Here is a 24199-nt window from a genome sequence, read left to right as displayed (position 1 = left end):
TCTACATTTCTTTGTTTCCACATCTTTAAGCCATCCATGAATACTTACTGGCCATTTTTTCTGGACCCTAAATAATATTTGTGCATGACATAAAATGCTGGTTATATTGAGAGATTGACTGGAGACCAACTACTTAAGAGGTTGCTGCCCGACACTGCTTTAAATTTTTTTTTATTTTAAGGCACAAAATTCAGTTCATGTGTAGATGGACAGAAATAAGAATCTCAATTATGATAACAAATAAGTAAATAAATAGATGTCCTGTAAATAGATGTCTCCTTAATTTCATAGCGGATTCCCTTGACTAACATGATCATAAAACATGTCTCATCACAGATATGTGTGCCTTCCTGAAAAGGAAAGGCCACATTCTCTCCTGTAGTGAGACACGTGCTACGAAGAAGGTGAGCCTCCTTGTACCCCCAGTGCTCTCGCGTCTCAGTCTAAATGACAAAACAAACAAGATTACACAAAAACAAAACGTCATGCTTGTTTTGTTTATTAATAAGTGATTGTAAAACAGAGAAGTAAAGGTTGTTGTCTTTCAGGCGATGTGTGTGTTTGTATGTGTGAGGGGGAGGTGGAGTTATTGAAAAATATGCTTTCATATATGCTTTTTATATGGACACAGACGAAATAATTACACATATGAGACGTGCAAGAAAGGTTCCAGCTGTCACAAAAGATACAATTCAAACCCAAACTACAAACTCTTGAGTTGTTCCCATTCAACGACATCTCCCTTGAGTATATAACTATGACTTCAGCACTCTGCAGCCATTGCCCCCTCAACTCCCCACTCCAAACCCCATGCTTAGCATAGCCTCTGTGTCAGGTCATCAAACAATGAGTAGAGTGAGTGATGACACCAATGAGACCGGACTTGCTATTTTTGTGTATGACCCTGAGACCTGGATATGAGAGCCTTCAGTGGAAGAGTCCGATGTAGCCTCGGGTGAAGAGAGCAATTCAGTCAAAGTCCCAAATCAAAGTCATGCTGATCGCGGTTCTCACTATGAGGAGTATTGTTCATTGTGAGTTGTTGTCAAGAAGATAAAAACGCATATTTAAAACAATCCTCTTTGGCATTCGACTCAGCATGATTCCGACTTCATCTTGGTTTCACTCCCTGGTGGCTGCTACTATCTTTGTAACTGCTTTATTTCCTGTATATGATTGCTGTACATGTTAAGCACTTTATTAAAGCTTCAGCTGTTGTTATGGCGCTATATAAATCAATATGTATTGTATTGTATTATATGTGAGCTCTAACCCACTCAAATAAAAACAGGGAATGCTCATTTTTTTATTGGTGGCACCCCGGTGTTGTTGATGGCTGGATCACATCAGCAGGAAGTCAAGGCAGAAAACAGACTGTGCCATCTGTAACAAAAAATTAACACTACATATGTTAACAGTGCATTGGGACCGTTGCTCGGCATAGGAGAAACTCAAAGTGGACTTAATTTACAAAGTCTTGATTATATAGGCACACATCATAGCTCTTTGTACTGTCATCTCGCTTCTTCAATGTCATGATGAATACACTCAACCGCACATTGTGTACAAACAATGCTAAACACAAAGGTTGCTAATAGGAAAGCCTCTGAAAAAATGCACTAGAAATGACCGGAAAGGGGTTTCTCTTATGCAATTTTACCTGAAATATGTCACACCACTCTATTCAGAGGGTCCACAATACTCATGAATCGGAGCAGAGCAGAGTTAGAAGTATATGCAGCAGGCATGGTATCACAGAAATATCACAGATTTCTAAAACAGTCATTTAATATGTAGGGCAACATAGATATAAATTCAATACACATTTGGTATGTTTATGAGGACTGTGCAATTGCATTTATGTGCAATGGAATGGAGTCATGTGTGGAAAATAGAATATTTTTGATCCATCCATGTTTTTTGTTTTGTTTTGTTTGTTATCGTGGAAGTAAAATGGACCACATACCAGCCATAATGTACTTCTCATTCTTTTTGCAAGGAATTTTTGAGAGTTAACTTTTCTGGCAGAACTGCAGTTAGTACATTTCAACATGATTAAGAATGGAATTTTCCATAGAACTAATTTAAATGGAATTAAATTAGGGGAGGGAGTATGAGTTCATTAGTTTAATAAGACTTGTAAGATAGGAGGTGTTTGGGAAAGGAAAATCTTTTTTTTTGCGTTATAGGCCCCTTTACATATCTCCATAACATGCCAAAGGTACCGCGGGGGAGGCAATTTAGCAAATTGAAAGATACTCTCACAGAGCTATGGGGGTACAGGTGCGGATTGAGTCTTTTGATGCGTCAAATGTGAAAAAAGAAATTCTCAGCTCCTCAAATTCAATGCCCTTTCTTTCACCATTGATTAAAATTGTAATGGATGCGTTGAAGCTGTGAAGGTACAAAGTCAGTTTGCATCAGGTCACTCAATCCAACCTATCCAACCTATCCATCCATTCCTCCCTCCCTCTTTCCCTCTTTCCTTCCTTCCTTCCTTCCTTCCTTCCTTCCTTCAATCCTCCCTCTCTCTCTCTCTCTCTCTCTCTCTCTCTCTCTCTCTCTCTCTCTCTCTCTCTCTCTCTCTCTCTCTCTCTCTCTCTCTCTCTCTCTCTCTCTAGCTAGCTAGCTCCATCCGCCCTTCTATCCATCCATCCATCCATCCATCCATCCATCCATCCATCCATCCATCCATCCATCATTTCCATCATCACTGTACATTTACAGTAAAGTCTCGATCGGTTATATCAATAGTACTGCTTATTACGATGCTATTTCTATGAACGCAAGGAGAAAATTTACATGCCGCAGGATCGGATATATCGATAGTCCGGTCATCGATATTTTTTCAGACTCCCGAGAATATCGATATAACGAGACTTTACTGTATTTATTTAGTCATCTATTTATTTATTCACGTTCATCAGCAGTACTTTAGTGACCTCATTACTTTGTTTCGGGTTACATGTATTTATCTCAATGCATCTCTGTGAGTCTCCATGCAATTTCCTTGAAAACAAAGCCAGTATTGGATATAATTCAATGCATGATCTAATTTACAATTTCCATACCAAATACTCTGGAGTACAGTAAATGTAAGATTAGCTCTTTTTTTGTGGGGACAATGAGCAATATGAACAATGGTGTACTTCATTAATAATAGTGGTGCTCTTAGGATGTCTCCAAGGGAGCAAGTGTGTGTTGTTGATCAAACTGAATTTGTTCATATTGCAACTAGTGGAGTGGGCCTACGCTTGAAATGCAAATTACTCAAGCCATCCTGTTCCAATTGATAAAATACCTAACACACATTGGGTACTACAGCAGTAGGTCAGGTTAATGTTTGGAGAGGCTCTTCTCATATTGCTCCATTTCTGCTTTCAAGTCATTTACTTTCCCAACAGTCTGCTTCCCAAATCAAAATGTTTATGCACTTAATCACTGTAGGGTTTCAAGATTTGAATGCAGAGCAGTGGACAGTTTCTTTAAATAATCAGTGGTTTCACTGCATAAATGTTATGTTCGACAAATGTGGTATTTCTGGTATATCACTGACTGCTCGGGCACAACGGTGACAACCTGTGAAAGTGTTGTTATGTGGCCCTAAGCCATTCATTTGGACAGATGTAATTTTACTGACTCTTAATTTGGGAAACTATAGAATAAAGCATACAGTACTTGGAATTGTGTTCTAAACATCAAGCCATGTGTGGACATTATTATCATTGTTGAATTAGAGATCTATCGTGTCAATCAATTGTATCGACTTGATCTAGCGAACGGCGATCTACATATAGGACTAAGAATTCATTAGAATCAGATCAGAATCATCTTTATTGCCAAGTATGTAGAACACACAAGGAATTTGTTTCCGGTCGAACACGCTGCACTAGTATCATCAGCAAAAAAATTGCAAAGTGGCACTATACAGTTCTATTTGAGTTACTATTTAGAGAGTTATTGGCTTGAGGGAAGAAGCTGTTTAAATGTCTGCTGGATTTGGTGCGCATGGATCGGTAGCGCCTGCCTGAGGGGAGTAGCTGGAAAAGGTGGTGGGCAGGGTGCGGAGGTTCCAGTATGATTTTCCGCACCCTAGTTTGGAGTCTTGCAGTGTGCAAGTCCTCGAGAGTGGGTAGGGCGGTGCCAATAATTTTTTCCGCCCTCCTAACTGTCCGTTGAAGTCAGATTTTGTCCATTTTTATGGCAGCCCCGAACCAAACAGTGATGGAAGAACACAGAATGGATTCGATGACAGCCGTGTAGAAATGTTGCAGCACCTCCTGTGGCAGGCCATGTTTCTTTAGCAGCCTCAGGAAGTACATTCTCTGTTGGGCATTTTTTAGGATAGAGTTGGTGTTGGTGGAGTTGGTGTTATTAGTAGGAAAAGGAAAGGTTTGTTTGCTTCACTGGTTGTGTAATACACAATTGATACAATCAAATTCAAGTATTTTGTCTTATTGGTCGGCAAACACTTTTGTTGGGGCTCATCCATTAAATAATATGAGATTCCTGTATCATATTGGTAGCGGGAGATTATAATGAGACCAAGTAATGTGGGTTTAGGTCACAGTAGGTTACAGTTTCTTATATTTCTGAATAACCACAGTCCACATGTGATTGAAAAAAAATCACATTGACACTGTCATGTTTATACTTTGTGGTGAGCTCGGATTTAGGCTGGTTTTACAATGCACGGTTCAAGTGAAACGCTACCTTTTCAGCGGTCCGTTATTAACCTGTAAACCTAAACATCGAATCAAAGGATGACTTGGTGGACTACTGGTTAACACATCCACCTCGTAGTGCAAAGGTTTGATTGAGACAATGGCCTTCCTGTGTGGGGTTTGGATGCTCTTCCCGTGCTTACATTGGTTTTATTAGGGTACTCTGGTTTCCTACCACATTTAAAAGAAATGCTTTCAGATTAACTCAACTCTTTAGATTGTCCCAACGACTCAAGTGAAAATGTTTTTTCCAATGTGCACCTTATGATTGCCCAGAAAACAGTTCAGAGTGTACCCTGCCAATTGCCCAAAAAAGCTGGTATAAGCCCTAGCACACCTGTGACCTTCGTGGGGAAAAGTGGATTAGAAAACGGAGGCATCGGTGAAGCTGTGTGTGTCAGACTGAAACTATGCATGGGGTCAACAGTATTATTTTATTGTACATTTGGGATTGTCACAATTCAATATCATGGAGTGGTTTTACCTTTGATGTCCACCGATCCACATGATGAAACCACTTCCATTATGAATGGATATCAGTCAACTGCAGAAACACAGGAAGAGTAGACGAAGACACCAAATGAAATGCAAGCTATGGATATAAATAAGTCTAGGTGGAGACTGTGTGTGTCTTTGTCATTGACATGCAAACTATTATCCATCCAGCGCTAAATACCAAGGGATGAAAATTAACATCCATTTTGATTTCCATCAAATAACACCAATGCTTTTCCAGCAGACGTGGCAGGATTGGAGCTGTACTTATTTACTATGCAGTTATTCATTATTCATGTTTATGTGCATGTGCCTCATGACTGCTTTATTCAGAACAGGGTTTTGATTCTGGTGAGGGGAATTTTAATGTCTAACAGATTACTTCCTTGAATTTTGGAAGCTTTGTGGTAATCACTGCAGCTGTAAGTGTATCTGGAGAGACCAGAAATTGAAAAGCAGCCACCACAAAAGGCTTCACAGTTCCGGATGAACCGTGAAGCCATGCTTTAAAACAAGAACACATGCTATGTCCCAGCACTAGTACCAGTACTCCGATTCATGTCGAATGGGATAACAGTTCAACAGAGAAATTTATCACCATAAGGCCAGATCAGTTTTGTGTGGAGTCATTTTTTTAATCTGCAGACTGTAAGTAAACTCAAAGCACAATTAGCAGGTTTCCTGCTAATGTAGTCGTCTGAGAGACTGTTATTTTTAACACTTGAAAAAGATGATTACATCTGAAGCATTCATATTAGGCCGTTAATTAGTATCACTTGCAATTCACCAGACTGAAACCAGAAGCTTTAAAGCATTTTTCCCTTAGCGTGACCATTGAAAAACACCTTGGTCAATGTCCCTTTGAGAATGACTCGCACAGGTGCCCTCACACCTCCTGGGTCATCTGTCGCCTGACTTTGAAAAGGGCCACACACTCTCTCTCTCTGTCTGTTTCACAGAGCAAAGGATGTCTGCTATTGTAAAACCTCCAACCTTGACCATGTGTACTTATTTGTCATTGCAAGGCTACAATTTACATGTACATTTGGTGGGTTTAAAGCTTGTTTGACTGTATTTTTTTTTGCCCTATAGGATGCCAACATATTTCTTCATACCCTGAAGGTGACTGTAAAAAAAAGACAAAAAAAAAACCCCAACCAATATACTTAAATGTCTTTGGGAAGAGACACGCAATGTAAAATTTAAAAAGTAAACACTTTGATTTCAATATTGCTGCTCCCAGAGTATGTAAGTTTCACAAAGATTAATACTTCAAGTTGTTATGTTTATCATTTGACTTTATGTTTACAGTTTTGTTAAGTGCTGTGTTACAGATTTAGCTGTTGTGAAAGTGATACAAAAATCAAGTTGTATTGTATTGTATAAAGTTATTTGGAGAATCTACCTCGCCGAAAAAGTGTGCTGCAGCATGTAATTTCCAAGAAATACACAGGAGAATATGACCCCCTGTGAGTAACCTGGATACCCAATGAGGTTCTTGGAAGGAGGAGATGGACCCAATGGCCCATTGGCAGTGGGAATGACAAGTGGTGTGGGAACCACCCCTCCCCCCCACAACCACACTTTTTTTTCTGTGGGAAATCACATCAAGTGATCATCAGTGAGGCAAAGCGATTAGTATGTGATTGGGTTAGGTGGACGGACGGGAGAGTAACGTATCCTCAAAGACAGGAAGTCAGGAGGTGACATAAAGGCAAGGGGTATCTGAGACAAGAGTGTGTGTGTGTGTGTGTGTGTGTGTGTGTGTGTGTGTGTGTGTGTGTGTGTGTGTGTGTGTGTGTGTGTGTGTGTGTGTGTGTGTGTGTTTTCTTAGCTGCAGCATTTGTTCAGCCAGAGGTGACAGTTTCAACCCATGTGTCTGATCCCACTTTACTTAACCTCAATGCATTTTTCATCAACTAAAACTCATTATTACCTTTATATTATCATCTGCTCTTAAGGCATCAGCAGTCAGTCTCCGCTCCACTTTTATGGAAAGAGAGATAAATGTCCTCACCACAGATGGAGTTTGAGATGGTCTTTTAATGACTTATATCATTAGAATACATTGGCAAAAAAAATGTTGCTCGTTTTTTTTGTTATCCCATTGCAGTCCATAGAAAAATCAATCCGTCAAGACCAGATATAATTCGTTTCACTATGATGTGGTTGAGAATGGAAAATCCTAATCCTGAGTGGTCCACTTCAGGGTAGGCAGGAGTCTGACAGCTATGAAAGTATTGAGAAATATTTGAATTGCCAATGAATTCAACAAAGAAATGAGGACAGAACCTATCGAAAAAATACAGTGAGACCTCAACTTACAAACACCTCAACGTACAAACTTTTTGTCTTACAAGCGTCAAATTTATGAAAATTAAACCTTATAATAAGCACTATTTTCATAATACACACCCACCAAGGCTGGCGGAGTGATCTTCGGCGGAATCACATGACCGAACAGCACCAGAGGTTAAGTTACCAACAGTCCTTATGGAAGGTGACTCTCCTTCCATAAGCCATCAACGACCATCTAAAAGGTAAATACAACTTTATTTTACAGCACAGTTTATTTCTTTAATTACAGTCGTCATGTAATGCGCCTCTCTTTCCAAACAGCAATTCCCTCTGACCTCCGACCTCCAACACCATTCCATCAAGCCATAAATGACCATCACAAATGTAAATAAAGTGACTTTTTGATACAATGCAGTGTATTTCTTTCGTTGCAATACAATAGCACATGTATTATACATAGAATAAGGTATGTTGTGTGTAGTTTTAAGGCTTATTTATTTGAAAAGTATATTTTATGGAAACCCGGGAACGGATTATTCCCATTTTAATGGTTTCCTATGTGAATTTTTTTTTTAGATACACACTTTTCGCCTTACACACTCTGTCTGGGAACCAATTAAGTTCGTAAGTTGAGGTCTCACTGTACTGCATGACGATGGATTTTTCACCTTTTATTCATTTTTTTACTATTCATGCTGTTTTACAGTGTTATGGTCCACGGCCGTTGTTGCTTGTGATGTATATCCAGGCATGCACAGACAGGATATAAGTGTGTTGTAACAGACACATTCAGTCGGGAGGGATGGATGGATGGATGGATGGATGGATGGATGGATGGATGGATGGATGGATGGATGGACGGACGGACGGACAGATAGGTAGGCGGATAGATAGACAGATAGATAGATAGAAAGTCACTTTTAAATGATTACTTAATTTCCATGTGTACATGAGGATTTGAACCCGATGGTATCGAACCTACAAAAGTGCCAGGATGTTGTCACAAGCAATTGTCGCTGAAAGTGTCCTACATGACACTAATTTAATTTTCTCAGCTGTTGCTCTAACACTTCTGATTCCATCCAGTGAAACACCCAAACCAAATGTAACTGATAAAGGATATTCTGTTTGCTTCCACCAACTAATTAATCAGGTGAGAAAAAAAGAATCCTGTGCGTTTAAATTTCTTGGCTTTCTATCTTTACCAAAGTGAATCGGGTGCGAAGCACGGTCCCACTGTATGCATAAGCTATGAATGCATGCAACATGGCACAGTTAAACAGGCTCAAACTTTCTCTGCCTATGCCTTGATGAAATTCAACAAACTGGAATATTTAGCTTTAGGACTACATAAACATTCAATGCAACGTGGGAAACCTTAGACTCACTTCTTCCATCAGAAAAAAAGTTAATTACTTAGAGAACTGGAATTATCTTAGCTTGAAATGGGATGGAAAAACATTACCAGAGGTCTGACCAGCGATTTATCGGCACCTCCCGTTGTAAGAAAAAAACAAAACCCGAACAAATTTGGGAATGGCGCTCCACGTCATCTTTTCAATTCGCGAATGAATTACAAATTTATTCGCGTAATTTATTTGTACATTAATCCATAAACCTCCTCTTCGGTCTTCCTCTCGGTCTCCTACCTGGCAGTTCAAGGCTCAGCAGCCTTCTCCCGATATAGTCACTCTCTCCTCTGGACATGTCCAAAACATCTCAGTCTGGCTTCTCTGATTTTCTCTCCAAAGCCTTTAATATGAGTTGTCCCTCTAATGTACTCATTCCTGATCCTTTCCAACCTGGTCACTCACAAAGAAAACCTCAACATCTTCAGCTCTGCTACCTCCAGCTCTGCTTCCTGTCTTTTCTTCAGTGGCACTGTCTCCAGGTCAAACATCATTGCTGTTCTCACCACTGTTTTATACACTTTTCCTTTCATCCTAGCTGAAACCCTTCTATCACACATCACACCTGACATTTTTCTCCAGCCTGCCTGGACACGCTTCTTCACCTCTTTTCCACACTCTTGTTATGTCCTGACTGATTATGGCCAGTCATAGTAGTCATAATATAGTCATAATCAGTAGTATTTATGGCCAGTCATGGCCAGGTATTGTCGAACACTGAGCGGGCGAAAACGGAGTCGTCAGGTACAGAATGACAGACTGTCCCTCAGTATTAACACTGGAAAATGAGGGAATGATTCAGCTTTGTCAAAAATCAACCAAGTAAATACAACATTGAAAACAACATTGAATAAAAAAAAAAATCCCATCACATGGGCAGGTCTATTTTTTTGAATAGGAGTTACACTCTTTGTTTCAAGTTTGTCTTGGCAGAGGTTGAGAACAGCAGGAACTCAGAAATGTAGGCGAGACCCCGTGGCATAAACTGAGCTCAGAGGGGCTGGTTTATTTCAGATGAATGCGTATGGTGTGATATTGTGGTCAGTGCCACCGGTTGTCTGTTTCATCACTGTGTTCACAAAAACATGAAGTTTTTGTTTCTTCAAATTTGTGTCATTAGCTCTGTCATCTCTGTTGCACAGCTACTGCGGCTGCACCAACAGAAATATTGAGAGGCAAGTTAAAGCAAAAAGAAAAACAATATTGGCTTGTAAATCCCAGTCTGAACGCTCTCTTTTTTCAGAGGGTGTACAGATGAAAAACTTCAAGGAGCCCGTGGGTTATAGTGGTCAATGGAAGAGGTTGGTGGGTGACCAGGATAAAGTCACACAAATAATGTAAAAGTTTATGCAGCGTTGGTTATATAAATGCAGGTCTGATGCATGCTGCATTCAAATGTCGCATTGTTTTCAGAATAATTACAAATTTTCATTGATAAAGTTTTAATCCAAACTCCTAGAAAGAAGGAAACGGACCTTACAAAAACAGAGCTGTGTTGGAGCGAGGGTGACCCAGGGAGGCTTTTGAAGAATATAAAACAAGACTGGGCCAAATTGCAATTAAAATGACTGAGTAGAATTGCTAGCGCTGTTGCAATCTTCACATCTTCTCAATGGACAGGCCTCCTTATGTGCTCCTCATGTACCTTTTCTAGGCTCGTGATTGGTTATGTCAAGTCAAATCACCCTCAAAAATCTGACTAGCTTAAACAAATAACTTGTTGATAGTGATGGCACGTTACTAAATCTCTATTTTAACTTGGTTCAGCACTGGGAATTCTAGCTCTCCTCTATACCTCAGGGTTGTCAAAACTCGGTCCTTGAGGGCCACTTTCCTGCATGTTTTCCAAGTGTCCCTTTTACAACCCACCTGATTCAAATGACCCAATAATCAGCAAGCTCTGTGGAAGCCTTATATTGATCCTAATCATTTGAATCAGGTGTGCTGCAACAGGGCGACTTGGAAAATATGCAGGATGATGGCCCTCCAGGATCTGAGTTACACACCCCCGCCTTATACAATGGGCAGCTAGTTGAGTAGAAAGACGAAATAATATGACAATGAATAGCTAATGTACTAGGGCAGGGGTCGGGAACCTTTTTGACTAAGAGAGCCATAAAAGTAAAATATATAGACATGTTTTTCAGTGAGAGCCACAACACGCGAGCGCGCGTGCGCAAGCACACACACACAGACGCACGCACACAGACGCATGCACGGCCACTTTTCAACAAAATGTCAGAATGTATTATTTCAAATAACTTTGTGATAGTACTCATCGTGAACATGAATGGTTTTCTGTTCCTCATGATTGGTAGAAATCCAGCGATCGGAATGAAAGTCAACTTGCCGGGTCCATACGAAAAGTTACTGCTAGCTAGCCTGCAAACAAAACATCTGTTTAACATGGTGACAGCAAGTTGAAGACTCTGAAGCTGGATATGCGTGTTGCATTTTCATATTAACAATGTGTAACTGCCAGAAAAAAAACAGAACATGAGATTGATTATCCCTGTAGAAACAGTAATCATAATAATCATCATACCGGTTCACATATTTAAAAATACTGTCATGTTTTTTTTTTTTTTTTTTTTTTTTTAATAATTCATAGTAATTAATAATTTATAATTCAATAATTTTTATAATTCACAATCCTTGTCAGCATCTTGAGGAATATAAGTTCATAAAGTATATTAGCATATTGCATATAGTATTCAAGTATACAAGCATATTGAGCATATCAATGGTCCTTTGTCCTCAGGGCAGTTTTTGTGTCCCCGGAAAAAACAGCCAATGTACTTTCACTAAAGTGAGAATCAACAAAATGCTCGGCATTTAGAGCCATTCTGCTACTAGATATTGCGTTTACATGAGACATCATTGTTGGCTTTGTGAGGATGGTGCAAGGAATTGGGTAAATGCAGGGGGAAGGGGCTATTGAAGTGCGAGGCAAGGGGAAGGGGGGTCCCAGTCCCCTGGAGAGTCCCCGGGCAGGCATTAATCTTCTCCCTTCGACAGCTCCCTGAAAGTTTCTCAAGAAGGGCCATTTCCTTGAGCTATTATAATGCTTCACTCAAGCACAACCCAAATGTAGTGCTTAGGGGGTGCAGGCAAATGTAAATGTATGGAAAAAGCAAACGTGTGGTGTATGTTTGACCTGAGGAGGGATAATTTATCGGGTGTTTACATACCTTTTGCAAGCTTAATTTGTTAATATTTCAAATTAACAATGTGGCATTTTCATTACCAGCATATTTTACTCGAAATATACTTTCTCAATAGGAGTGAAGTTCATGATATCAAGGCAAAGCAAATGGGATCTTAAAAATAATTTTAACCACTTAAAGAACCTTGGAAATAGAAAAACAAATGTTTGGTGAATTTGACACACTGTAGAGAAGAGAGAAGAAGCCTGCCAAATGTGAATGGAAAAAAACTGCAAGCTTTTGAAATCAGGTTTCAAACTGAAAAAGTGAGACATTCTGCTGAATAGGCTGGAAACATGCATGGCTCGATTCTTACCTGTCACTCAAACATCACACTCTCACAGTATGTGCTCAAGTGTCTCTGTTCGCATACAGTTGGTCTGTAGTGTGAGCGACAGTTTTAAATAATGTGCACCGTTGTATTGAACAAACAGTTAACTTTCCCTGAAGTGTTAGTTCGGTGTATAGAGTGATTGAAATGATTGGACGGCAACACCCGCGTGTCCACCAGTCAGTGTGGCAGCAAGAGATGTAGTGCATAGGTACAGCGCATAACACGTAGTAGATGATGCATATTTTTTGCATATTTTACTCTTGTGGTAATAATAGGAAAGGTTATAACTAAATAATGCACAATTGTGCAAAATAGCCACTGATGAAATGAAAGCACTCAGTACTTAAGAGTTGGGGAGGAATGAGTCATGCCAAGGTCCCAAGTGTGTTAACCATACCTACAAATATCTTGACTCAACGTTGACTATTTCTTCCAGAGATCTTATTCTAAACAGTAGAGCAGTCCATGGTCTGCTCTCATAGTTTAGACTGTGGTATAGCAATGATTCTGACAACTGATTACTCCTCATATGTACGTGTACTTCAGTCTCACATGCTTTTGATGAAATGATAAGTCTATTCTAAATGACATAATTTTCACCCCAGTTTTTCAACGCTTGTGGTGTTCTCATATCAAGTAACACATAACACAACAACAAACAACATAATACGTGCTCTATAAACAACCCCCTCCCTTGATAAAAGGTTACAGGTGGGAAATATTGGAAGCAACTAACCAATGGTGCTTGAAGTTTCATGTGGACACAAGATGATTAAATCAACTGGGACAAAGAGAAAAAAAAACATCAAAAATGGAATTCCTTGTCTGTGAGCTGTTGTCAAGGAGGTATCCACTTGCAGGCATATTCAGTCTCAGATTAAAATAGCAGAACAGTCAAGGAAAATGACAATCAGCAAGGACTAGAAATGAACGAAACTGACTATACTCAAATGAAAGAGAGATAATACATCCCTAACGTCAAAAATGTGCTTGTACATGGACACACACGCCCATGCACACCCACATGTCTTGTGATACATTCAGAATTGGCAGCATAAGGATGAAGAGCAGTCACTCACTGTCCTTCACGTCTTGGCAGACATTTCGGACACACACATGCAAAGCTACGCCATTATTTAACGACAGCTTTCCACCTGATTAAAATTCACCACAGATCATGCAGGGTCAAGGCCACTGACTGGGTGCCTTGGAAATAGGACAACAAATTACTTTTTGGACACACATGCCCTCTAAGTTCAAGGACAACAATAGCAACCTGCTTTGGAAGATCAGCGAGAGTGATAGATTGGCGAGAGTGATAGAAAGGTAGCTCAGTGTGTGTGTATATATATATATATATATATATATATATATATATATATACATATGACGATGTATAATTACAACAATGCTAATTATAACAATATGAGATGTATATATATATATATATATATATATATATATATATATATATATATATATATATATATATATATATATATATATATATATATATATATATATATATATATATATCATCTCGTATTGTTGTAATTTGTAATCAGAAATAAAAAGGCCAAACCATCAATTTGTGTAACACTGACAACCAAACCACAATATTTGCCCGGAATCACTGATGAGCCATTCTTTAAGATATTTCAAATGCGGTCAGATTTTGAAAAATACTTTACCTGGAATCCAAGCATTTCCCACAATTTCATAGTTGGACCTCAGCAACATACCAGACACAACCAGGACAAATTAGCAAATTTAGACAGAAAATACTTTGCATAACTTGCATTGTGATGGACATGTGGTTTAACATATTGCATTTTGAGATACATCTATGACTTTGAACACAACTGCTTATTTTAGAGCATATTGGATAGCTTTCAGTGTAACTTTTGTGTGAAATAAATGTAATCTGCTGAAGAATATATCAATTGTGTTGTGATGAATTTCTCCAGTAACCCACAGATCTTCAGAAAAAAAAACTATACTGTGAGCGTGCATGCATGTCCAATGCTGCTGTTTACTCCATCCATCTTTGTGATCCTTTCCTTATAATTACACAAAGACTGACCGGTATGATGGACCCTTGTGATACACGCTTACACGCATCTCTAAATATCGCCCGGGTAAAGCCCCAACCACTTCTGGCATTCAAGCTAAGAGCTTATACATGAAGTCAGCTTAAGGAAGAATCTATCAAATGCTGTACACAAGAAGCACCTGTTGACACAGGTGAAGGAGAGTAATGGCTCCCAAATTGTGAAGGAACACGTTACAAAGGGCCTATTTAGGTGACATCAATGTGAAAAGTGTTGTCACACACTGTCACAGCATGTGCGTCTGAGTGTGACTGCTGTGAGTAATGGCTCCTCTCTGACAAGACCTTGGGAAATAGCGTCAAAGCGATCGATACGGTATAATGTTAACAACGATTGTCGCTCCATTGTGCCGTCCCAAACAAATCTATTAAAGATCCATCCCATTTCGTCATCACTATCCTTTCAATGCCAGAAGCATAATGCGCCAAAGAGTGAGAGGAGGGAAACTAAAGCTGCCACGAAAGAAAGGCGGATCCTAAACTACACCGTTGATCAGCAAAATTCTATCTTGAATCAGAATCAGAAAACCTTTATTTGTCCCACAATGGGGACATTTGCAGTCCACAGCAGCAATTTGAAAGGGGATGGGGGGGGGGGGGTGAAAGGATAGAAAACAAGATATTCTAAGCATAACAACATAAAAATGTCAACTCTATACTGTGCAAATGTAAATGTACAAAACTGTTTCATAAAAAAAAACTGTACATAGTGCAAGTATCAAGAAAGGCATATTGATATATTGCATCAACCCATATTTACAAGTGTTCATTTTTTTTGGTAACAAAACAACTTTGCTCAATGAAAGATCGATAATGAAAAATCTTGCTGCATTCCAATTATCACCACTCATATTTTTTAAATAATGCTAAGACGAAGAAAACGTGTTTCTTCAAACGTCATTTCAGTGAGCCGAAAGAAACGCTTTGTTCAAAGTGACGTGTCTTAACATCCAGGGGAACAATAGCTGGAATAGCATTCTGGTGACTTTTAATGGCTTAGAGCACAGGTGTCAAAGTCAAGGCCCGCCGGCCAAATCCGGCCCGCCACATCATTTTTTTCGGCCCGCGAAGACAAATCAAACTTGTTAAATTCCATGATGATTGCTAAAATCTGAGTCAAAATTTCATATTTTTGGATGTCAACCACAATAAAAGTCATTATTCTTGACTTCAGATTTGAAAATGAGTTATTCATTAATTTGCTGTGTGCTCTATATGTAATATTTGAAGGGATTTAAACATTCTAATGGGTTACCCAAATTCATTACGGCCCTCGAGAGGAAACCATAACTACAATGTGGCCCGCGGCAAAAAAATGACTTTGACACCCCTGGCTTAGAGAGATGTGCTATGAAAAGTTACCATTGTTTGAAAGAAGCTCGGGCTTAAACACTTCAGCCTGTCACTATATCCCCTGAGAGGAAGAGGTGAGGGGGGAACATTTGTCATTTATTTTCTCCAAGGGTTTTGCATTTGCGTGAATGGCCTATCAGTTCAAGATGAGCAGCATGAGAAGCCCACACCGACCATGACTGCTGAGCTCCATCTGCAATTGTCATCATTGGGTCAAGCTTGCATGCTGCAGCAGCATCCCCATGATGTAGATAGATGAGGCTTGACAAGATCTCCAACTGGTTCCACCGCCACCCACACATGAATATTCACATCAACTGTCCCATCCAAAAATGAGTTGTGCAAAACGGAAATGCGCTTTGTATTCATGGTGGTGCCTTGAATAACAAGTGCCAAGATTTTTTTTTCTACGTCCAAGCAAAATTTTGCCAACTCAAGTTCAGCTACTAATGACATTTAATAGGCCACACCCTTGAAATGAGCACACACAGCACTGCACTTGATTTGGGGATTTTCAGATTGTTCCAGCTATAATAATTTACCAAACCTGTGAAGCTCACGACATTGCCGAAATTGTTTCATACAATGGTACTATTTTTTTACTGAAAAAAAAATATATTCCTTGTTTTATTAATGTATTTATTTGCTTGTTTGATTGTTTATGTTTTGGGGTGGTGGGGGGCAGCAACGGATTACTTACATGACATTTCAATTTGAATCTTATACCAGGGGCTCTGTCCTAAATATAAAGCTAGCACTGTTAATTGTGAGAAATTATTCAAAAAGCTAACAATTTTGAATTTCAGTCTAATAACAGGTCAATGACTTGGCCCAAATATCACAATATATATTAGTTCTGCCAGATAAGGTGTGCCCCTGAGTTACAAATGCCACCTTCCAGGGTAAATAAACATCCCCAGATGCTGTACAGGAAAACGAGGAAGTTAAATCATGGCGCAAGCACAAACAAACTGAATGAAACCGCTCCACATACAACTTGTTTACACTTGTGTACAATCCGTGGCCATGCACAGACTGCAACCAAAGCAAGTGTGCATTCCAAAATACAGTCCTATATTAATGTACAAAGTATGTGCCACACACTGACAGAACATGGAAGGGATCTGCTGGAGTGAAAGTTATTCCGTCCTCATGCTCCTTCCTGTTACGACCCCCCAAGCTGCAGACACAGATCGGGTTCTGCCATCACACCCCCCCCCCCTTCACACCCCCACACCAACCCCCTCCTCCAGATGTGCCATCTAGGAACTTCAGAAATGTCGAATGTGTGTGTGTGTGTGTGTGTGTGTGTGTGTGTGTGTGTGTGTGTGTGTGTGTGGGGAGCGGCACTTCTGTGTCAGCAATATCACCCCCCCAGCTTTCCCCCATGTTCTTGACGCCACTGAGCTGTCAAAGAAATGGATAGGCATGAGACACAGACATTAAGGCGGACAGGGGATATGGTCGGGGCACAGACTGGATGATCCACTTGCTTCGTTTGACGCCACACAAAAATACTAACATTTGGTGTCAGATTGACCAAACACTACATCTGCACACCGTTGTTGGATAGACAGGTTGTTGTTGTTAAATAAGTTAGTTAAATTGGTTTTCAGGTCGAAGTAACGTGAGGCAGGTATACAGGTCCCTGTCACCATAAGCATCTCCTGTTTCTGAGATCTCCTCATGAACAGCTTTATTACAATTCCAAAATCAATTAAGGATAGCACCCTAAAAGTGACCTATTACTTTATATTTTGACAATATATCAACATATAGTTGAAAACACCTGTTTTCTTTTTTGAGTTTACTGCTCAAATATTGATGGCTGCGTTAAACAGAAGATTGTGTTTCTTGTCCTGAGTGGGTGACTTTATCAGATAGTCTTTTCTTAATGACAATAGGGTAAGGCATGTCATATGTCAATATAAATAGCAAAGTGGTAACGCGTAGAGGTCTTCAACACACCCTATTGCCACCTGAATATAAGTGTCTTGATGAGGGTATCAACTACAGATGGCTTCTTTGTCCTGTTGTTGTTAAGCATGTGTGATTTTCACCCCAAAACAGCATCAGGCCTCCACATCAACTGGTGCTAATTTATGTTTAAGCGAGAAGTCATGGTGAAATTCCAATCAGTAAAATATTACCAGGGAGTGAGAGGTTACCTGTTTGTGGAAGCCTCCGTGCTATTGTTAATCACAGACTTTGAATTATTTATATGTTAACCTATAAATTACAATAATTGTCTTTTATTTATTCATTTTAGAACCATAATTCAAGTTTAGTTCAAAGGTTTAGTGTGGAAAGCATGTGAGGAGAAAAATGTGTCAGATTTGCAAAAGTGAAGGCAGCAGCATACTCACGCATTCAGGCTTGCACTGCATCAAATATTACATGTACCCTGTTGTACTGTTACGGCTCTCTCTCTCTCTCTCTCTCTCTCTAGTTTTACACACACACACGCACGCACGCATGCACACATACAAACACACACATATATATATATATATATATATATATATATATATATACATACATATATATATATATATATATATATATATATATATATATATATATATATATATATATATATATATATATATATATTGGATTGGATTGGATATGCCTTTATTAGTCTCACAGTGGAGAAATTTACATTTCACAGCAGCAAAGTGATGAAAGGAATGGAAGTAGAAAAACGAAATACATGAGCTGCTGGAAAGGCAGCCACTCTCGCGGCGCCGTCTTGAAGTCAAAAGAACAAAAATAAATATATAAAATATATATATATATATATATATATATATATATATATATATATATATATATATATATATATATATAAATAAAATCTTCGTCTCACCCCTCATGGGTGGTGTCTGTCCCCCATTTTAGCTTGGGTCCTCTACCACAGGCCAGGAAGGTTTTGCGCAGTATCCGTGCTGTTCCCAGCACTGCACTTTTCTGGACCGAGATATCCGATGTTGTTCCCGGTGTTGGGTTATTTTTTATCGTTCGCCCTTGGTTCATGGCTTCGACGGTGTAGATGGAGATCGATGGTTAAATCATCAGGGAGCCAGGTCTTGAACATAAAGTTGATTTAATTGGGAGAGCACGGGCATTGCGGTGTGGACGGAGGAGCGAGCATGGAGAGAGAGAGAGACGAACGGCTGCAGGAGTATTTATGCGGCGCATAGCAATGACGCGACAGGATGTGACGTAATAAAAATGTGACATCGTGTAAAGGAAGGCAGGATATGACATACGAGGAAGTTCAAAATGTAAACAAAGATTACAGAGCGATGTTTACAGATGTTTGTATGGCGAATTACCCTAACACCCGGGATCTGTTGCAACCACTCGTCGAGTTTGGGGGTCACTGCCCCGAGTGCTCCGACCACCACAGGCACGACTGTCACCTTTACCTTCCAGGCTCTCTCCAGCTCCTCTCTGAGCCCTTGGTATTTCTCGATTTTCTCATGTTCCTTCTTTCTGATGTTTCCATCATTCGGGACCGCTACATACACGACAACGGCTTTCCTTTGCCATGACATGAATTGCCTCATGAAACATGAGGCAATTTTAGCCATTTTACATTACTAAAGGGAGAATATCGGTGTGTATGAGGATGATTACAGTATTTCATGCATTTGCTGAGATTTAAAATACATTTTATTACAAAAACATTGAAGTGTGCACATGTTCTAGTAATTTTTTTGTTTTTAATACTAATAAAGGCAAATCCAATCCAATCCAATACAATGATGTACAAATCAAGAAGATGGGCAGATGGGAAACTGCAAGTGTAAGCTAATGGCAGAACGTGAGAGGAAAACGCTAACACTAAACACACATACATGCACGACCTTACACACAACAGTAGGGTGAAACATTGGCTTGAATTGTTAGACAGAAACAGCTGGCAGTGTAAAAGGGGCTACTTTTTATGATACTATTGAATACAAGATTTCTGAGAATATCGAAGGTGGAATTTCCTTGGGGATCAATAAATGATCTATTTGCCTACATGAATCCAAACCGCTAAATGCAGGGGTTGCCACATCCTTTAACAAGTGTATAACACTTTGTGCTCTGCCTCCACAAATATGGCACTTTCCTCATTCAAACTCCCAGCTCCAGCTGTGATTTTGGTAAAAAAAAACTCACATTTTCTACGACCGTAGACAAGCGGGATCAGTTTTTAAACATTTTCAAAAGACAACTGTCACAAAAACAGTGATTTCCATAGTCTGTGTGGACCCTCGCACACAGGGATTGATGACAATAATGACGTGACTCGAAAGATCTGTCACTCTGCAAACACGGGATGCCAAAAGGGTGAATTCAGTTTGAACATTTTAAATTATCGAAATCATTTCTGTTATTTTCCTTTCAAGACCTCCACTGAAGACCATGTTCCAAAAGTTTGGATTAGTTCCAAACATCCAATCATAGTTCAAAGATTGATTGGAATGAGTCCCTTAAAAGTGGTTAATGGAGTCAATGCTTTTAGATTGTGTCCTGCCTTCGGTGGCCAATCATATGAGATGACAATTATATGAGCTGAAATTCCCAGTTATAACATGAAAGGCTTTGATTTTGACTTGGGCAAATAAAGGGATGAAAATGAGATGAAGATGAATAGGTGAAATGTGTGAGTGTCACAATTTATTTTGACTTCATTTGAAGGATGAAAAAGATGAAGATAATGGTTGTCACAGTGTGAAAAAAATGCAAAATTGAGATAAATGGGCAGAAATAGGGAGAGAAAAATGCGACATCACATTGTGATAAGAAGGTGATGCAGATGGGGCCAGTGTGGGTTGGAGGAAGAGGAGCGAGGAAGATTGAAGGAAGTTGAGAAGAGAGGGGAAAGAGGGGAATTGAGAGACTGCGTAGCAATTTCTTCTCCAAACTGACAGAGCTTGACGCTCAACTAACAGGGATGTTTTGACAGGTGTCAGATGGTCCATATTACTATTTCACTGCCTGGCTCTTGGGACTTGGCTTCAGAGGCCACAACAGGACTGACCAAGCTGGAAAAAATAAAGAAAAAGTGGCATGGCTACTTTTGCAGCTCAATAGCTCTGCACTCTCCCACAGTCTGGGCATCTGCTTCATCATGGCAATAGCCTCTGTATGTGTGTTTGTGTGTGTGTGTGCGTGTGTGTGTGTGTGTGTGTGTGTGTGTGTGTGTGTGTGTGTGTGTGTGTGTGTGTGTGTGTGTGTGTGTGTGTGTGTGTGCGTGCGTCTGTGTGTGTACTCGTCCGTCTGTCTTAGGGCAACATCAAACTTGACATCACCTTCATTGTTTGAGATCATTTTCTCTGATTTGTGAACAAATGGTTGGTCTACAAAGCGTGAGATCGATCTAGTCTGTGTGTGTGTTTGGCTGTGTGTTTGATAGACGGAAGACAATGATAAATGTACTGTATACATTCATTGTTCGGTATACTAATATGATGTTTAGGCCTATGCTTCCTCATGTCTGAGTCATGTTGAGTCAAATGACACAAAGTGAGTTTTGAAGTGGGTTTTAAATATGGGCAGTGAGGGCGCTTGCCGAATGTTCAGTGGAAGATCATTCCAGAGAGAGAGACAAGCAATGGAAAAGGCTTGAATAATACATTGTCAGTAGACCTTAGATACTGTGAATGTGTGTAGGGGTGGATGAGTTCGGAAAGATAAGGTGGCAAGAGGTCATTTATAGATTTGAAAACAATTAATAGGATCTTGAAACGAAATATAAAATATATAGAGAGCATGATGGTAAAGTTTAAATATGTGTTTAAAGTAAAAAATAAACAAACAAACAAATAAATACATAGTTGACATTTGCGCATCACTCTCTCATACAGATATTTATGTACAGTACTTGTATCAACCTATACTGTAGTGTCCTTATGTATTTATTTATTTATTTATTTGGTTATGTTTTTTAAGGACAATATTGTTGTGATAAAGAAGGCGCTGAGCCAAAGGGTGAACTCATGGTATGCTCGAGAGACTATCTGACCAGCTAGACTGGGAATGCTTTGGGATCCCGGGAAGAGCTTAAAGAAGTGTCTACGGAGATGGAAGGCTGGGTTTCACTCCTAAAGCTGCTGCCCCCGTGACCCATCCCCTGATAAATGGTAGAATTTGGATGGATGGATGTATGCATGGATGTTTGGAAGGATTTCATTTCCATGTGATAATGTCTATTGAAACCTTGCATTTTGATGAACCATTTGAAAACTAGTTGCAAAGCGAAACGTTTTGAGGATGGCTGCAAGGCAATGTTATGTAAATACTTAACATAGTCGTGCGGGTGTGTGCAATCTCAATCCAGTCCGAACAAAAATGAAAGAGATCAATGCCGTGGAAATGTATGATGTTTGGAGAGATAGTTACATTTGCCACAGTTAAACCTGCTAAATTTGATAAATAATATTTGCGTTGACTTTATTCACATCAAAACAATACAATACAATACAATAAAAAATAGATACCCCTAGTGCACATGGGTGTTACCTTCAAAACATGAATTTTAATCACTGGACTGACATTTTACAGGATTTAAAGCACATGGAAAGTTCATTTTGGTAAAGTTGTTATCACACAGATGACCCTCCCCAGTTTTCACTCAATACTTGTGGAAGGGAAGCATCAGTTAAAGACCAATTATGGCTGATAATATAATGAGCACTGGTAGCGTTTAGGACCTGCAGACCACTGCCAGGAAGTGTCTTGGCTTAGGGAAACATCTCTGTAACATGTACAACGATTATCTCATCCTTGTGAGAGGTCATTTCGTACCTTAATGCACTTAGGATAATGTCAACAGGCAGTATAAACATTGATTTTCTGCTTTTCACACATGAATCAATAATCTGTGCATGAACCTCTGGACAGGAAATATGATAAGTGAGTGATTAGATTACCCTGTGTGACCTCGTTGTACACTTTATGAGTTGCATTGAAGCTCAAGTGAGGAGAGAACACTTTAAACATGGTGGTACTTTCAATGCAGTCAGTTTATCCACGCTTGTATGCCAGGCTTTGCATCTTGAAATCATATGATACTGTACTGGTGACAGACATCACAACTTTCCTCAGTTTCTGTCACATCCCACTGGTGTCGAAAGCAATCACAAGATATCATCATCATGAAAGCTGACTTCTAACAACCCCCTTATGCACACAGCCGTAACAAGTTTGTAATTGTCCCTTGTGAAGTATTTCACAGCAAAAGCTGAGGGTGAAACATAGTGCAAAATAGTTTATGGGACTTGGCACAAGTTTGATAGTATACCACATGAAACCAGAATCTCCCAATCGCAATGTGCACTTGGTCTCTGTCAGCAGGTCTGGTGGCGCTCTACACAGCTGAACAAAGTCCCGCCTAGACCAAAGGGAGTGCGATGGTTTAGAATACATAATTTGAAAAACATCGCTTGGGAACTGTTGCTTACGTTGTGTTGAGTCATGTTTTTTCCCTGGTCATAATTTTTGTGGTTCTAGACTACTGTCATGCACTCGCCTAGGACTTCTGCTTATCACGAAAGGATTGCAACGTATTTGGCTCCCATAACAATGTCAGCGATTTAGTGTCACTGCCTCACAGGTCACATTTCAATATTGATCTTTTATAAACTGGCAAAGATTTATGATCAGCAGTCAATATATATTACCAATGCTTTGAAATGAAACCAATGCTTTGGTTTGCTCTCCTTCAAAGTCTGCAAAGGTTCTTTTTTTCCATTTATTGGGTTAAAATTGATGTTCTTCTCCTGGTTCTGTGCTTCGCTGGTGTTGGTGGTAATATTTAATCAGCAGGAAGCAAGGTGATGTATGAAATATTATTTATTTCTTAGGCAGCAGAGCAATAGTATACCTATTGCTCTGCTGCCTAAGAAATAAATAATATTTTATACAAAATTGACCTCTTTCTTCAAACCTGGAAACTGATATTATTCCCATTCTCTGAGTTCTAAATTAGCTAAATATACCAGTTATTGTGATCTTGGACCTTGGCTATGCCTGCATCAAGAGCCATGTAATTTTATTGTTGACATTTTTCAAAAACGCTGCAAAATTTGGGAAAATATGTGCTTATTTTCATTGTAGCTTTCCAGAGGTTGATGCTATAGCATTTAAAGTGGTACCAAATGAAGGCTAATAAAATGTTCTTGAATATGGTGGTAAGCACAATAAAACACATGAACACCTGTGTAAATTGTACCTAATTTTAATGCACAAACAGCTGGGACACTCCCAAAAAT

The 24199-nt window shown here is 39.4% G+C and overlaps 1 long non-coding RNA gene across 1 annotated transcript in view; it reads right to left on the bottom strand.

The window, feature by feature from the left end:
• Positions 1-502: 502 nt before the first annotated feature.
• Positions 503-24199, bottom strand: part of LOC148895815 (uncharacterized) — a 46977-nt gene continuing 23280 nt past the window's right edge. Inside the window, exons 3-4 of the long non-coding RNA XR_016115564.1 lie at positions 5209-5268; positions 503-1383 (exon numbers count right to left, since the gene is read on the bottom strand). This is a non-coding gene — a long non-coding RNA (uncharacterized LOC148895815). The remainder of the gene's footprint in view (positions 1384-5208; positions 5269-24199) is intronic.

The sequence above is a fragment of the Hippocampus bargibanti genome, linkage group LG07 (assembly GCF_051943395.1).
Source record: "Hippocampus bargibanti isolate YZ-2025 linkage group LG07, ASM5194339v1, whole genome shotgun sequence".
Taxonomy (NCBI): Eukaryota; Metazoa; Chordata; class Actinopteri; order Syngnathiformes; family Syngnathidae; genus Hippocampus; species Hippocampus bargibanti.
This window is presented reverse-complemented; position numbering and strand designations above follow the sequence as displayed.